This window comes from Octodon degus, unplaced genomic scaffold (assembly GCF_000260255.1).
Source record: "Octodon degus isolate 3935 unplaced genomic scaffold, OctDeg1.0 scaffold00283, whole genome shotgun sequence".
NCBI lineage: Eukaryota > Metazoa > Chordata > Mammalia > Rodentia > Octodontidae > Octodon > Octodon degus.
In genome coordinates, this window is record NW_004524859.1 from 693,102 (window position 1) to 699,101 (window position 6,000).

The window sequence follows — 6,000 nt, forward strand, 5'->3', positions numbered from 1 at the left end:
GAGAGAAGGACCAGTTGGTGATTGGTGATCTGCTTGATGCTCTGCTGCCTTGCTTGCAGGGCCTGGCTGAGGATCTTTGTATCTAATGTCCATTAAAGAGACTTGCTTGCAAGTCTAAACAAAACAAAACAAAACAAAACAAAACAAAACAAAACAAAACAAAACAAAACAAAACCCAAAAAACCAAGGATCAGAACTTGCTGGTGTGTGGTTTTCTGACCTTTGGTCTCCAGAGGGCTACTGTTCTTAAGTCTCTGGGACAGGGGAGGGGGAAGAGAAGAGGTGGTGCTTGAGGTCGTACCCCACAGAATGAAACACAGGCACTGGGTCTCCCCAGCGACGAGCTTCTGGCCTCTTCACCAGGAACCTGGCAGAGACTTGCAGTACGCCTCTCGTTCAGTGTGCCGTCACAGTGCACCCCAAGCTTGGAAAACTTCTAACATTCAGCATGTTCTTTTTTTTTTTTTAAATCTTTTGCAGTTATTTTAATTGGCAAATAAAAATGGTATATGTCACGTTCTACATGATGTTCTGGAATATTTGTATACTGTGCAATAAATATAGAGCTTTCCCTTTGGGCATCGCCACATGCAAAGCTCGAAACACATGCATATCTGCGTAAGTTTAGAATTTTCCCCCTCAACTGTCTCAGAAGGCAAATCCACTTACTTAGGAAGTATGCTCCTGGCAGGAAGATGCTGGCTCCTTCAGGACAGAGTCTCCCTCTCAGCTATCTCTAGGCATGGGCTTTCGAGGGCTGCTTATGCCACCAAAGCCTATAATCTTTTTTTTTTCTTCTGTATTTTAGGGAAGGGCCCACAGGGTATTCAGGGTCTCACTACTAGATTGGACTCGTAGTGATCTGCCTGTTTACAGCCTCCCAAGAGCTGGGATTACAGGCTTGTACGACCATACCCAGTCTCCATTGCTATCTCAGCGTGCCCCCGGGTTGAACTGTGCCTGCTTGCAGGTGCTTTAATCTGCTGAGCTATTTGACAAGCGCTTATTCTTTGGTATTGACATCAAAGTATCTCTGGCCTGGGGAACCTGCTTGGCAACCCAAGAGCCTTCCCAGCAAGCTCGAGATGCTGAGCTTGATTACCAGCACAAAAGTAGGTTTTCTATTGAGAATTCTCTTAATATTTATTTTGGTCAAGACGTTTCACTCAGTGGGTCACGATGCAAGGTTCCTGGAGGACAATCTCTGCCGTAAGTTTCTGCTTTCCATTAATGCCAGACCAACATGCTTGGCCGTGAAGCCGAGCTGCTGCTAAACAAAGTGCACACTGATCAGCCTGTGTCGAAGAACTGTGCACAATCTCGTGAAGCTGTTGAAAGTCTAGAACCTACTTGGACAGCCTAAGCGCACGTCACGTGACCTTACCCGAAGTTTGCAGCTGGAGGTCTTTCTAGCACCTGTGCTTCGTTTGCTTTTATAGGGGAGATGCGCTGTTCCTTACGTCCCGTGCTGTTCATAGCACCTGAAAGATGGCTGCAAAATAGAAAAAAGAAACACTGTGGGGTTCTGTGGTCTGCTCTGGCGCCGGCGGCTCGGGCCCGAAGCTGAGGCCTGCCCTCGCCCTTCCTGAGCTTGCACTGGTCCCCGTCCCTTCCAGTCGCGAGGGAGGCAGTGTGAAATCCCCCATCCTCTTCGCACTTGGAAGGCTGGGTGGTAAGTTTAATGTCTGAACCGAGGGAGCTCTCTGTCTGGGGGCCTCCCCAACACCTTGGCAGCGCTGCTGAGCAGAAGACATTGACACAGCGGTCGATGGCCTTCGACTGCCAGTAACGGGTGACATTGAGCGAGCCCACAGGACCCCTACCTGTGGGTCACGGAGACAGCGAGAACTACTTAAAGCCAACATTTTGGCTTGTTTCTCTTCTCCCCCTGGCCTGCACATTCACAGTCATGAAACTGCCTACTCTCATCACCATGTTGGGTGAGTTTTTTTTCTTTTGCGGAACCGGAGATTGAACTCAGATTCTTGCATTTGCCAGTCAAGTGCTTATCCTACTGAGCTATCTCCCTGGCCCCCTCTCATCACCATGTTAATTTGTTTCAGGTCTTTAATATTCCTGATTGTCTCAGAGATCATAGATGCTGTGACATGGACACTAATGACAACAAGCTGGATTCTCAGCAGGAGACCCATGAGGCATGGGGCGAAGCAGTTAATCTCTACCGTTTTACACACAGTTCCAAGCCACCGTGGACACACACAGCTGACAGCGAGCCAGCACCAGTCCACCAGCCGCTGCGCCCTGCGTGCACTCTGAATTCCGTGCTGCTCCCGCCCCTTCCTGTAACCTTCAGCCCAAAGTTGTGAAAAAGGCACCAGCGTCTTCACTCTAAAGATGAGGACGCGGAGTTTCCTGGGTTGTCAAGCGGCTTCCTTAAAGTCGCAGAGCTGAGAGCAGCAGAACCCCAGAAGAGTGCGGCGACAAGACAATACGACCTGCATGGGCCCGGGCCACCCTGGACACTGGCGCATCGTACCCGTGGGCGATCCCACCCAGCCCGGCCTGGGAGAGGCGGCTCAGAGGGCACAGGCCGGGCTTGCCACGGCCAACTCACCTGGGCACAACGCACACAATAGTCATGGAAGAGTAAAAGCCAAGCATCGGTGATCTAACGGTGATTTCAGCTTCAAAGGAGAGCCGATTTCCTGGAGACACCTGCGATGGCAAGGGGAACGTCAGAGTTGGCCGAAACATCTCGCCGGGTACAGTGCCTGGGGAAGCCGCTCTGCTACATGGCCTTGCTCTCGAAAAGGGGATGAGAAGATCGAACACTTGCACTAGGACAGGCCTCCCACGAGGCCAGTGGAGGGCTTGCCGCTTAAACACGGTGTCCAAGCAATGGTTCCATAGCATCAAGAGAGAATTTAAAACTTATTCTTTTGAGAAACCTTTCTGTAGATTTTGTAAGACCCTGAGGTACCGAACATGGCCTTCGAAAGTCAGAGGAGTGAAAATACAGCGCATTTAGTCCTGAAGAGTATATTAATTAGGTAGCATGCTTTTTAGAAATAACATATGGCTTTAGGAAATGTGAACAATGTACAGCAAATGTGTAAATTTTTCTACTTTCATCGTCTGGAGACCATCACTGAATTTTTGTGCACATTCTCTTTATTTTTTTTTATTTTTTTATTTTTTTTTTAAATTTGTGTGTGTGTGTGTGTGTGTGTGTGTGTGTGGCCTGTTCAGCCCACCAGGGGGCGAGGCTGGCTGGCATGTGGTGCTGGGGGATCGAACTGCGGTCCCTGTGCTTTGCTAAGCTTGTTCTAAGTAGGTGCTTTAGACCACTGAGCCATCTCACCAGCCCCCATTCTCTTTATTTTTAATATTCACTTAAAATGGTCACAGTTCCACTGATAGCTCCAGCCACATCTCTAATTCTCATTAATACCCTAAAATTTTGTATTATGACATTGCATTGTCTTCATTTCAAAAAAGCTTCAAGGCTTTGCTTTGGAAATATTAAATGAAAAAAACTAAAATTAAGAGACATGATATTTCCTTCAGGGTTTCTAATAGGAGGTTGGGAGGAAAGCAATTGGTTTTGTTTAAAGGCAAAATAACCCAGGAGGCTTAAAAACTGCCCATCTCTGTCCTCAGTCTGGTGACCTCATCCCACCTGTCCTGGCCCCCAGACAAGAGGCGGCACCAGAGTCTCCAGTGGGCCGGGATGTCGGGATGTCAGGCAGGGAGTCCTTATCATTTGCAAATGTCAGGTGTGACGACCCTGGGGTGACTCCTAAAGTTTCCTATGCCACAAAGGGTGGCTGCTTCCAAAGACTGAAAATCGAGAGTGCCGTGGAGCTGTGTGGTTGGCTCTGCTGCTCCGAGCATTCGACCTCTGTAATGGGCCAGAGGCCAACACCTTGGGCGTACCTGGCTTTCTCTTGCAGGGTGAAAGCAGCCGTCGACAATTAGCAAATGCGTGAACCTGCATGATTGTATTCTAATAAAATTTCATTTATGGACATTGAAATTTGAACTTTACATTTTTTCACCTCTCTCAAATTGTTATTCCTATTTATTTTTCTATTCTTCGAATGTATGAGCACTGCTCTTACTTGGGTGACAAACAATGGTGATAGGGCAGTTGGGGCTGCAGCTGGATGTAGTTTGTTAAATTAATAGAATTTTAAAAAGTCCATTTTCTTTAATGAAGATAAGTTTCATGTCTTATTTAGAAACAGATAAATGTCAGTTTGACATTGTGAGCTCATTTCTTTATCGCTTTTCAAGGCCCCTGTCATAGTTGGCAAAACCAGATTAGCTTGTGGTCAGAAATAAAGAACCTCCCAAAGCCCTGGCCTGAGCTGAGTGAGAGCTCTGAGCAGACGGAAGTGGGCGAAGACCCAGTTACCTGGCTCCGGATGCCACACTCACAGGTACGGTATATAAAGTGGTGGAATTCATAAATTGTCACCGATACAGGACAGCTGCTTCCTAGAAATAACTCTTCAGGTAATGTCACGATACCAGGGCCAAGTACAAACATGTTAACTTTGAGGAAGAGCCAGGCGGGGGTGCATCGGACCTGGACTGCAGAGGTAGAAAAGAGAAGGTCAGCTGCACAGGTGGCACGGAAGTTTGGGACACACGGTTCATGTGGTTTTCTTCTCTCTCCTTCAAGATACTCATTGTCTGCTCATGCACAAGAACAGCCCGGGGGACGCCTTACTGGGGAGAACCAACCTGCGTGGTCTCAGCTCCACCCGGAGATCTGCACGGAGACCCCCATGTGGCCCTGCTGTGACGCAGGATGGCCTGCCCTGAGCGCATCATTCCCCACTGAAGCTCTGCAACAGCAAGAACTGTCTCCAACCATGGCACGTGTGTTTAACCTGGGCACGTGCCCGAGCCACCCAGCTCCTGGGCTGAGTGAGTACTCCTGAAGCCGGGACACAAAGGTGGCCATGGTAGCTTAAGCCAGGGAATTTTCCCAAGATCTTAGTTTCTTTTACTATTGAGACATAGTAATTAATTTTCCTTTTCTCTTTCCATTAGGGTGGAAGCTGCACAGGAATAGACAGCTGTTCTGGGCTGCTCTTTGCTATATTAGGGCCAAGAGCAAGCCCGCGGTGCTGCGCGTACTCCCTGGAAGGGTGGGTGAGTGAGACCACCTGGGCCCAGGAAGGAGGAGGCCCCCATGGAGCGCTGTTTCAGAAGAACAAAAACAGAAGCTTAGCTTGGGTTGCTCGGGGTGGGGGTGGGGGTGGCCAAGCACACGCCGAGATCTCCTGATAACCAAGGCAAAGCTACCGGCATCAGGTCTGGCTAAATCCTGTCTACCAGAAGACAGGAACCTATAGTCGTTGCACTCATCACCTGCTATTTTATTTTTAAATATCCATTTTATTCTGCATGCTTATGGCGGACAGGAGGACGGAAAGATACGTGAACACACACTGCCAGGCTCCTCTAGCAAAACCGATCGAGGGAGCCACCTGGGCCGCCCGCCCCGTCCCTGGCGGTGAGAGCAGCTGTGGTTTGGGCAGTTAGCAGAATTCCTGAATGCGAGGTCAGCTGCAGGCTCGCGCTGGCTGGATCCTTAGTCTCGCCCACACCATGTGTTTGCTTTGTATTCTGTGACCCATAACCTTTGCTTGCCTTCCTCAAATGTAACACTTAGTGTTTTGTTCTATCCCTGAACATTTGAGTTTTTAAAAAATCATTTCACTTCTAAGTGAGATCATGGCTGCTTTTCTTTCTGTACTTATGTTTTTTGGCAGCTTGTCCTTTCAGCCTATCCACCCTGCAGTAGGTGGCAGGATCTCCTTAAACGCTGCTGTTCCCCTGTGCCTATGGAAAGAACCAGAGAGATTCTACAAAGATCTTAGGTGCATGTGGACATAGGGCTGGGGAGGGAAAAGGTAATTTTATAAGTTTTTTTCCCCCCTGAGAATCTGAATAAATGATGCTACTATTGCCTGAGATAAAACTGAGGAGATGGGGTAGGGGGAGGGGAAAGGAAAGGGGGTAGGG

At 48.6% G+C, this 6,000-nt stretch overlaps 1 non-coding gene across 1 annotated transcript in view; it reads right to left on the minus strand.

The window, feature by feature from the left end:
- Window positions 1-2,344: 2,344 nt before the first annotated feature.
- The window catches only part of LOC101568948, a 17,806-nt gene continuing 14,150 nt past the window's right edge, over window positions 2,345-6,000 (minus strand). The window contains exons 3-5 of the transcript XR_002819288.1: window positions 4,379-4,557; window positions 2,576-2,676; window positions 2,345-2,408 (exon numbers count right to left, since the gene is read on the minus strand). This is a non-coding gene — a transcript (dead end protein homolog 1). The remainder of the gene's footprint in view (window positions 2,409-2,575; window positions 2,677-4,378; window positions 4,558-6,000) is intronic.